Below are 10,925 nucleotides of genomic sequence, written 5' to 3'. Positions count from 1 at the left end.
CCCCCTCCCCCCGCCGGAGCTTCGCGGTTCTTGTTCTCTGCTTTTGCCCATAGAGATAGTAAAAACAAAAAATAAATACAAGAGTGACACGTCGTCCAAACCTCTGGTTTGAAAAGACCTTTTTATTTCTCCCTAAGAGCAAAGTGAGAGCTCTCCGTAGAAAAGAACACAGGAAAGAAACACAAGATTTTGTAATACGGGTGCGACTGGGCAATAGGCACACCTCGCCCCCGCCCTCAAAGTAATATATAGGAAAGGCTGAACTCCATGCTCCAAGTAACGTATGAAGAATGTGGTCCCAGGGTTTGTTTTTCTTATTCTAAGGATTTGTTGTCACGGATCTGCATGCAAGTCAGCAGAGCACAGGACTTCTGCATACAGCTGAGTGCTAGGTTGGGACTAGAAAGGGTAGGGGTGGAAATCGGTTGACTTTTGGTTAAACCAAACCAATTCTAAAATGAAAACCAAACCAGTCAACCTCAGCCCCACCTGCAACATGAATAGCTGACTACGGTGCTATTCTCTCAGCGTCTGCCCAACCTACATCCAGAGTTCAGTGTCACTGGACTACGTTGCAGGGCTGTTGTAAACGTAAGCCTCAGGATGATCTCCAAAATGCAGTATTAACAATGTTCTGTTGTAGTCATTCTCTTTCAACTGCCTACCCGCCCCCAAGCCAAGATATGGGGGATATGAAGGCCTGGGTTAAAAAAAAAAGAGAGCATGAATTCCTGCCTTTGCTACTCCCTTTTTGGGGTGGACATTCTGATGCCCAGTCACAGATTTGGTAAAAATGTAAATAAAATATAAAACACTTTGTTTTCCCCGTTGTTTTCTCTCACTTCCGGAGAGGGAAAGGTTTAAAAAATGGCTTCCAGAGTAAACCCAGAAGATCGCTATCCAGATGGTGAGCTACTCTACATTAACTCTGTGGACTTGCCAAGCTTCTCTGCGGAGAGCTCAGCCGATTACGGCAAAGAGGACAGGCGGGTTCAGCTGCCTGATGGGCGGCCCTTGCATCCAATCACATAGAAGGAAAAGCCGCGGACGACGTGCTGCCCAATGAGAGATGATTGGAGAAATGGCTTTCGGAATCATTGCGCTGTTTAAGGAGTCGAGGGATGGGCAACTCTTAAGAATTAAGTAGCCCAGCACCCTGTTTGCAGCACAAGCAAAGATTCTGTTTTGTTTGTATTGTAGCTGGTATTCAGAGGTATACTGCTTCTGAAACTGGAAGCTCTGTTTTAACAATAATGACTAATAATCCTCTATAAACCTGTCCAATATTTAATTTTTATTTAAAAGGCATCTAAGCCAATGCAGGCAGCCCTGTTCAGAGAAGGTTTTAATGTGTGACATCTTAGTGTATTTTTGGTCTTTGTGGAAGCCGCCCAGAGTGGCTGGGGAAACCCAGCCAGATGGGCGGGGTACAAAATAGTATTATTATTAATTATTATTATTATTATTATTATTATTATTATTATTATTTATATACCACGTCCAGCAGTAAGACCCCCACACCAAGTATTTCTATTGGCATTCAATTTGTCAGAGGGTAACCTCAAATAGAATGAGAAAGGGGGAAAGGGGGGCAGTAGCCATTAATAAATTGATAAAGCTCCTGTCATATTCCCCCATCCTCTTCATAAGAGGGTAGGGGTGTGTAATTTCTCTGGAACCTTGAAATTTACCCTTAAAAAGGAAAACTGCAAATTGGAAAGGATGTTTGGAGTTTCTTGTTATGCTCTCCTCTCTGCTTTTTTTCTTCCTTACAATGAGTGTGGGTGTGGGTGGGTGTTTTAAATCACATGGTCAGGAAAAGCCCTACACCATTTGGCGCATTTCCCATTTGTTCAACTTTTTAATACCTTGGTTTTTTTATTTTCTTTTAAAAATCTGTAGCCCATTTAAAAATGCACAATTTAGCTGAGTTGGTAGAGCATGAGACTCTTGATCTCTGGGTTGTGGGTTTGAGCCCCATGTTGGGCAAAAGATTCCTGCATTGCAGGGGGTTGGACTAGATGACCCTTGTGGTTACTTCCAACTCTACAATTCTATGATTCTATGAATTTGCATGTATTATTTATCCCTGTCATTTAAAACAAATCTAAGGATACTCTCTGTCACACACACACACACACACACAGTTTGTTGTGTGGGCACTGTTGCAAGAGGGAAATGTTAATGTGTTAATGTAACAGTATTGCCAGGTTTTGCAAGTAAATATGAAATGTTTGTACTGTTTGTGTGAGCTGTTTGGTGGGTAGCCTATGACAGGAGTGTTTCCCCCAACAAGCTGTGCCCCAAACTCTGCACTGAGGTTTGATGTAGTTGTATGCCCTGCATGTTGTTATTTCATAAGCATCCACTCTCACTGGTTACTGTACTTTCTACTTGTTTCCCCATTAAATGACCCTAGTAGGGGTAAAAGCTGTATCTTGGAATTGTGGTGTTCTGTAGGGTAGCTGAAGGCACAAAAGCTCAGCCAGAAAACAACAGCCAGCCAATCACTTCTGCTCCATTCTTTTGCCTTAGGAACTTGGTTAAATCATTTTGTTTGGTGGTTACCTCAAAGAGTAAAATTAGGTTTTATTAAACAGTTCTACCTTTTCCACCCTAAAAAAGTCTAGCTGTTGAATTTGGTGCAACACATTCATTTGTAGAAGAAGAAAAGAAAAGAAGGTGTGTGTATGGGATATGTTATTTTGCATGACTCAACTTCTTCCATCCTAACATCTGAATAAGATGCAAAACCATGCTTACTACCTATCACATTCAGATCTTGCTAATTCACAGCTATTTTCTTTTTCTTCATGCCCCCCCTGCAATATTTTTATTAAGAATTTTGGCACAGCAATATCAAATACAAAGTAAAGAAACCATGACATTAAACAGGGGGAAAGGAAAATAAAAAGCCCAAGGAGAAACAAAGACAGAACATCTGGCAAGAATGAGAAGGTAAAGCAAACCACAATCAATTCTCCAACTATAAGAGGCTCGCCTTGTTTCTCTTTGTTATGTCTTTCCAGGTATGTTGAAAGGATGGCAGAAACAACCAGGCAAACAATGAGGAAATGCTGAGAAAGAGGAAAATGAAAGTCACATAATCCACAATTTCATACAGACTGGTGGCGGAGACCTTTTATGCTCTTTTAGACGGATGCAGTCGATAAAGTCAGACCACATGTTGCTACCTTCTGGACCTCTTGTGGAGGGGGCACATGAAGAAGGGCCTCAGATGATGATCACAAGCTCTGGGTTGGTTCATAAGAGGAGAGGTGGTTTGTGAGGTACTGGGGTCCTGAGCTGCATAAGACTTTACAGGACAAAACAAACCCTTTGAATTGGGCCTGGAAACTAACTGGTAGCCAGTGCAGTGGGGCCAGGATTGGCAATAGCCCTCTCCCACTGTTGTTCCCTACCACCTGGTATGCAGAGGCAGGCTGCCTCAGGTCCTGGATGAGTAGCCACATTAATACAAACATAAATGCAGTGATCACAGTTCACTTGCACAGTTTTAACAATTGCCAGACCTATTCCTGGTGCCCAAATGGCAAGTGTGCCTGAACAGTAACTCATTTTCATAAACAATTTTTGGACTACATGGCCTTGAGTATGACCCTGAAGATTAATATATGTGTTGTACTGCCTCTAATTGGCCTGTTTGCCTCTTGATACACACACAGACGATTCACATTAAAGCTAATGGGGATTACGTGTGTGCCTAAAGGTTAGGAAATACTTCGGAAGGCGCTGTTACATTGTGTGGCGTTAATGATCTCCGAATTTCAGAGGTGCTTGGGAAAAGTAAAAGAAAGTAAATTGGGGGTGGGCATCATGCTTGCATGGATAAAGCAGCATACCCACCACACAAAATGCAACAAACCAAATCTGTCAGTAGTGGAACATGTTCAAATTGAGTCCAAAAGCTTCTTTGGTGACCCGCCTCTGAAACTCTGTGGCTTTTGAGGGTGTATTCTTCTTGGGGATATCTTTACCCTGAGGAAAGGTGTTCACAACGTATCAAGCAGTCGTGTCTTATAACAAAGTACGGGATACATATGCATTTTAGATAATGTCCTATGAACATGGATTGAAAACCCAGCATTGGAAAAACAGAAAGCAGGAGTGTGATCATAACCTTCCAATTAGGCTGTGTTCACATTAGTGGCCTGAAACGTATTCCCCCCCCCCCACACCCACACACTGCTTTTCAAGCCATGTTTGCATAGAGATGTTCACATCAGAGAAGTTTTCATCCAGTTTTCTAATCAGATTGAAGCTGGCTTGAGAAGAATTGCATCAAACAACAGTATTTGGCAGGAAATGACAGGGTCAATACAGATTTTGGCTAACGTGTGAATGCAGCTTCAAAAATTAGCAGTGGGGGTGCTCTGCATGCAGAGCAAGGGGTAATGTGAACATACCCGCAGATGAGGCCAGCCAGGTTATATGGTGGGACAAACTTTTGTTGTTGCAAGTTGTGACCCCACAGACAGCCCAATGAGAACTGAGCATGCTCAGTGGTTATGGGATACTCAATGATTCCTCCTCCCAGGGTGGTGTAGAAACTGAAAACCATGCGGAGGGGAATGGAATGGAGCAGATGGAATCCTGATAAGCAACCCTCCATTGTGCAACACACAGTTATAAATCCTGCTTGTGTTTTCCTTCATTCTTATTTGGGATGAGAGGATTTCTCCTGCTGAAACTTACATGGGTTTAGGTTTAGGTTTGAAGAGGTGGAACTGAAGAAAATACTTGGGAGTTCACAGCCTCCGCATCATTTCCTCTCCGGCACCTGAAATCATATGGGGGCTGGATTCAGAAAGTCAGGGAAGAAGACCCATTGAAATCAAGATATGCATAGAGATTACACTGTATGGGAAGTTCATGGTAATTTGCCACCTGCGGTTAACAAAAGTATCATATAAATGTATCATGCAGCTCAGCTTTCCCCCTACTTCTCTTTTATGAGCTAAACTTTACATTCATGATCAGTCATTTTAGTTAATGGAAAAGCTCTGTAGCCTCTCTGCTTTATTATTATTTTAAAAAATTACTCTTGTCTTTGTGTAGTTCGAGTCCTTTTGTTAATTATACCAAACCAGATTTCCACTGAGACTCCAGCGGTAGTGCTATCAGCATGTGATCTGTCAAGGCCCCATGAAACCTTCTTCAATGGCTTTTGTAAGTTTAGTACATTTTCTGTGGACTCCCTTGTTGTACAAAAGGTGTGCTACTTGCACTGTTTTGATCAAAGTCGGGCTCATATGAGTCTTATCTTTTAATTTAGGCTAATTTCAATTCTGGGGGTTTTTTAAATAGATAATTCTCTCCTCCCTTGCCCGCAAAGGAAAGCAGTAGTTTTCCCTTGTGCTATAGCTCTGTGATCAGCCATTCAAGTTTTCATCTTTCTTTTCTTTTAAGAAATGATAAGTCAAAGTTGATAAGTTACTTTGTTCTTTGCTTAAAACGTATTTTCTTATTTATGAATTTATATGCTGCACTTAAAAAAATGTGGAATACAACATATAAAAATGAAGGCTACATTCACATGACAGTTTATTCCATTTCCCTGGTATTTCCTTGCTTTTGATTTCCACATAGTATTTGAGCTTCCCCACAAGGTAAAAGCCACTTCCAGAAAACTAATGGAATATAGAACAAGTTTAGCACTCATTTCCATTTTATTGGAAAAATCTGTTTACTCTTGCTGTTTTCCAGGTTAAGTTGGCTGCAAAAGTGACAAAATTTGGGGTGGGGTACCAGCATTTAGTTATTTCCTGTTATTTTCATGGGGGAACATCCATGCATGGAAAGAGGTTGGGAGTAACAACGTTGTCCAGTAGCAGTTGTGTCATGCCACACCCACTGATGTGAATGAAATTCAGTGCAACAGGCTGGTATATTGGTCAAAAAGCCACAGTTCCCTAACACAGCAGGTACTGCAGTATGAAAGGAACATTAGCAAACAAGACAAAAGTCATATGTGATTATCAGCAAAACTAACACAATATTCCCCATGTCTGAATGCACCCAAAATGAACACAGTAAAATAACACCCTCATGCAATCTATACTGAAGCCCTTTTTGTCTGGGAAGAATTGCTGTATTTGGTATTGCCACTTTGGGGGGGGGGGGCGGCGGCGGCAAAACACAGCATGGAATACAGTGGTGGACCTCCTTTGTCGAGGTTACCTCCACACTATGTGTGAGGGATTCAAACGCATAGAAGAAATGTACGCTTGTGCCATTAAAGTGTTCTGTTGCCTTAGTTAGCACAACAAATCCACTTAAAACCAAACCAAAAACCAGACCTTTTGTAGTTAGGAAATTGACAGGGAAACGTACTGGAAATGGTGGGATGAATGAATGATTAACGAGAAGACACATAAACACCCCCCAAGTAAATCGGAATGAATGCTCATTGCCATATAACATCCCTGCAAACAAATCAGAACGAATGTTCAGTAAAGACCAGATTTAATATAGTCTCTGTGTAAGCTTTCTTCCAGCAAAGCAGGATGAATGTTCAATAAACAGGTCAGCAGGAGGAGCCTTATAAGTGATGGGTTTTATTAGGTAGGTGAGGGAATATAATTAACTGTATTTTATCCCTCTATAGACCCACGTGTGTGGGTTAGCAGACAAAAGGATCAGCATCTCTAGACATAGCTGAGACAGGACAATCTCACCCCCCCCAGCAAGGAATCTATTGCCCCAAGGGTCCTTGATGGCGGTGGGAGGGTATATGAGGCTCTTCTTTCCCCCTATGCAAGCTAATGAAGGGATCACACTCTCAGTTTGCCCAAAGTGAAAGAAGAGGCTGCACCACCAGAAATGGCTGCCGAGTGCATGTAGCTACCACCACAATCACATTCCTTCTTGATCACCAATGTTCTGTCTCCTCAGTCCTCACCCTGTGAAAATATGCAAGGGAAAGCTCTTAAAGTTAAGCTCAGCTGTGCAGGTGTACATTGAGAAACATGTCCCTCCGTACCTCCTCAAAAACATCCACAGAGAGTACAATGAAGGATACAACTCCTCCTCTCCCCCATTCGTCTCCACCCAATAAATTGTAACCAACCGGGGGACAAGGCCTAGCCTAAAAGGGTCTGTGTTTGAGTCTTGGAGGACTCGGCTGCCTAGGGGGTGTGTGCATCTTGGCAAGTGCGGACTGGGCCCTCCCAGCTAGAGGTGATTCAAAAGGTCACGTCTCCTCAGTACATTGTTGCTGCAGCAGGAATGTGTGACACTGGTACTGGAATTAACCAAGAGCAATTCAATAATTACCATTTCTATCTGTAGTCACTGAAATGTAGAGTCCCCCAACTGGGGAATGTTACTTGGTGGTAGCCATGTAGCACTGATGTATGCATTGGGGTTTCTGTGTCTTTGTGACACAGAAGAAGAAGAAGAAGAAGAAGAGGAGGAGGAGTTTGGATTTGATATCCCGCTTTATCACTACCCGAAGGAGTGTCTCAAAGTGGCTAACAATCTCCTTTCCCTTCCTTCCCCACAACAAACACTGTGAGGTGAGTGAGTCTGAGAGACTTCAGAGAAGTGTGACTAGTCCAAAGTCACCCCGCAACTGCATGTGGAGGAGCGGAGACGCGAACCCGGTTCACCAGATTACAAGTCCACCGCTCTTAACCACTACACCACCCTGGCTCTTTCTAGGTAGACAGATTGAGCTTTGGTCTCTGTCTGTCTGTCTGTCTGTCTGACTGACACATGGAACAGTGTACTTATGGTGTTGCAGACATTCCTTTCCTCTTCCCTCCCAACTCGTATCATCCCTGTCTATGGCACTCTGCCCCAGAACTGACCATTTCTGTCACTCGAAAGGAGATGGGCCAGGGTGTGCTGGCAACATAAGGATTCTCTTCTCCCTCCATTACATGCCATATGTCTGTAACCCTACAGGTGTTCTACTAGTCTATTTATAACCTTCGCTAATGCAAAAGTATGTTTCTAATTGCAAGTAATTGATGCATGATTAAGACAAATGGTTGGAGCTATAGTGAGGGGTGGGGGAAGCTCTCTTGTTATTCTGGCTTTGGCAGCAACTTGGATCAGATTGATACCACATCAGAACAATGTTTTATAGCCTCTGCCAATTTAATAATCGAATCAGATGCTGGATCTGTACAGAACTGCATCTCTGATTGACAGAAAAGGCTGTTTTAATATGGATGTGATGTGCTATTCATATATAATAGGGTCTTTGAATGACAGTTTAACAATGGTATAATTTCTACCTTATATACTGTAAATGATTCTCATTGTGGCGCTGGTAGCTCTGCGCAAGCTGTATTATGTATAAAACACCCTTTCCCCACCAAACCGTAATGCTTTAAAAAAAAACCCTATGGGTTGTGACAATTAATCCAATATTGCTAGGCAGTGTCAAGTACCACTATTGTTGCAAATCGTAGGATAAGAGTTCTTGGGTACTTAACATCCAGCGAAGGACAGCACATCTCTTTTGAGATATGTTGCACATAAAGGCAATGGGGAGAAATGGTTCCAAGCTTGCATTTGTCTACATCGCTTCTAATGTACACCCCCAGCAAATCCTCTTCTCCCACACCCGCAGTTTTTGCTCCAGAATCCTCTTAGGGAAAAACTGTCTAATGTAATAGAGTTACTTTGTCCATTAAATCACATAAGGGGAAATTTAAGAAGCCTCAAAGACCAAATAAAAAATAGAGAATCCCCTTGCAGACTCTGCAGTCTCTCGCTATCAAATATACAGTGGTACCTCGGGTTACATACGTTTCAGGTTACATATGCTTCAGGTTACAGACTCCGCTAACCCAGAAATACTACCTCGGGTTAGGAACTTTGCTTCAGGATGAGAACAGAAATTGTGCTCCAGCAGCGCGGCAGCAGCAGGAGGCCCCATTAGCTAAAGTGGTGCTTCAGGTTAAGAACAGTTTCAGGTTAAGAACAGACCTCTGGAACGAATTAAGTACGTAACAAGAGGTACCACTGTAATTTGTAATTCTCTTTTATTGATTGTAATAGAGTCATGTGATTGTTGCCGATCAGCAAGGCTGTGTGTAGGTGTGTGAGGGTCTGGTACAGTGCTTTCTCAGTGGCAGCACCCCAACTGAGGGACTTACAGGGAGGTAAGGTTCTTCTCCCCAGTTATTATTTAGATGCCAATTTAAAACTTACTTGTCTGCTTGAGCATTTTGGCCACAAATTGGCTCTGGGATTCCAAAGTTCTGTTTCACTGCTTTGTTGTTCTGTTTTTGTTTTTGTTTTTTGTTAAATAAAACATCTAAACATTACAAGACTTATCATTTGCATTTTTTTTATGTTGTGCACCTCCCCAGACTTCAGGAGGAAAGGCAATATATAAATGAAATGAAATACAATAAACAAGAGCAATAATATTTTGCACTTGGCTCCTGCTAGTGAATCTGGGAGTTCTGGTAAAAATTCAAAGCAAGCCTGCCTTGCCTCTGTCCTAGAGCAAGGGCTCTGAGAAATGTCCTCTTAAGTGCTGATTGGTTCCTTCATCCAATCCTAAATGCTTATTTACCAGGGCAGTGACTCACAGGAATGGAACAGTAGAACGGAAAAATATTATTTAGAGTTATTCTGCCCCCCTGAGTTCTCAGTTCAGGCAAGACACTATTCTTTATGTTACTTTTTTCTGTGTTACTAATAACAGCGCTGTTAAACATAAAGCGCCTCCATACAAATATATATCTATAAGGAGTAGCCAGTGACCCACATTACAGTGGGGCTGAGAAAGATCAATGACACTGTACTCATAAGAGGCTTTTTAAGGTTGAGTGTGAATGTCGCCGCAGTCATTCATTTTGTCAGTGGACTTTCCTCCTCTTGGTCAGGACCATACATCACGGCGCCGATTTCACACAATGCCTTGGCTCCTTCTTTGAATAGATTGTAGTCCTTTGGAAAGGACCTACATTCTTTTCCATAGCTTTGATACCAGTGTATTAGGACTGTTAGCGTTTTGAAGAGTTATTTTTAAAATTCCGCTCTCCTCTTTGTGCATTTCTTAGGATATTGTGACTCAAATGTAAAAGCTCATTCACCCACAACTGTGGCGACAAGGATAACTGGTCTCAGGTCAGTTTGACTCCTCTTGAGATTTCTATGGCGGCATGTTACAAAGTGCTATTTTACCACATGAAAACCTTACATTAATTTGGATACAAAGAGAGTAAATAATATTTTTACTCCCACTCACATCTTTAAAACTATTCATTATTCTCTGCTTTGAAAGCTATATATATGCTGTTTCCAATATTTTATTGGATAACAAAGGCTGCTATCCTAAACAAGCTTTTCTGGGAATAGCTCTGTCGAACACGTAATTTTACTTCTGAGTCATGGATTATGCTGAAAGTCAGAAACAATGCAGCAGCTCTTAGAAGTGTTTTTATGTCCTCAGCCCTTTCCTATCTACTGTCAATTTATTTCATATTCTCCAACATATCACAACTGAAAACAGAGACATTTCTAGGCATGAATGGATGAGACTAGGTACAGAGTCCGGCAGCGTGGCCCAGCGAACAATGTCAGGCTAAGGAAATTCAGACTCAAACTGTACTACAAACAGAAAGCAGGAATCAACACAGGTGCAAGCAGATGACAAGTGCAACAAGTTAAGCCGCAGGCTGCACAGCAAGTCAATTACGTGTAATATGCACACACATGCATTATGTTGTTAAGGAAATATGCATGTGCATAATCTGGAGGACGCTGGTTCCATTTTATAGCTGGGGAATACTGAAGCATAGCAATAAATAAGATCAGCCTGTGCCTCTATGGTGGAAACTGCTGAAAAACAGTTAAGTTTATACTGAGTCGGACTATTGGTTCATCTAGAGCAGTACTGTATACAGAGACAGGCCATCGCTCTGCAGCATCTGAGACAG

Source organism: Podarcis tiliguerta, assembly GCF_965153285.1.
Source record: "Podarcis tiliguerta genome assembly, chromosome: 7".
NCBI classification, from domain to species: Eukaryota; Metazoa; Chordata; class Lepidosauria; order Squamata; family Lacertidae; genus Podarcis; species Podarcis tiliguerta.
The sequence above is the reverse complement of the archived record's forward strand: the minus strand, read 5'-3'. Positions refer to the sequence as shown.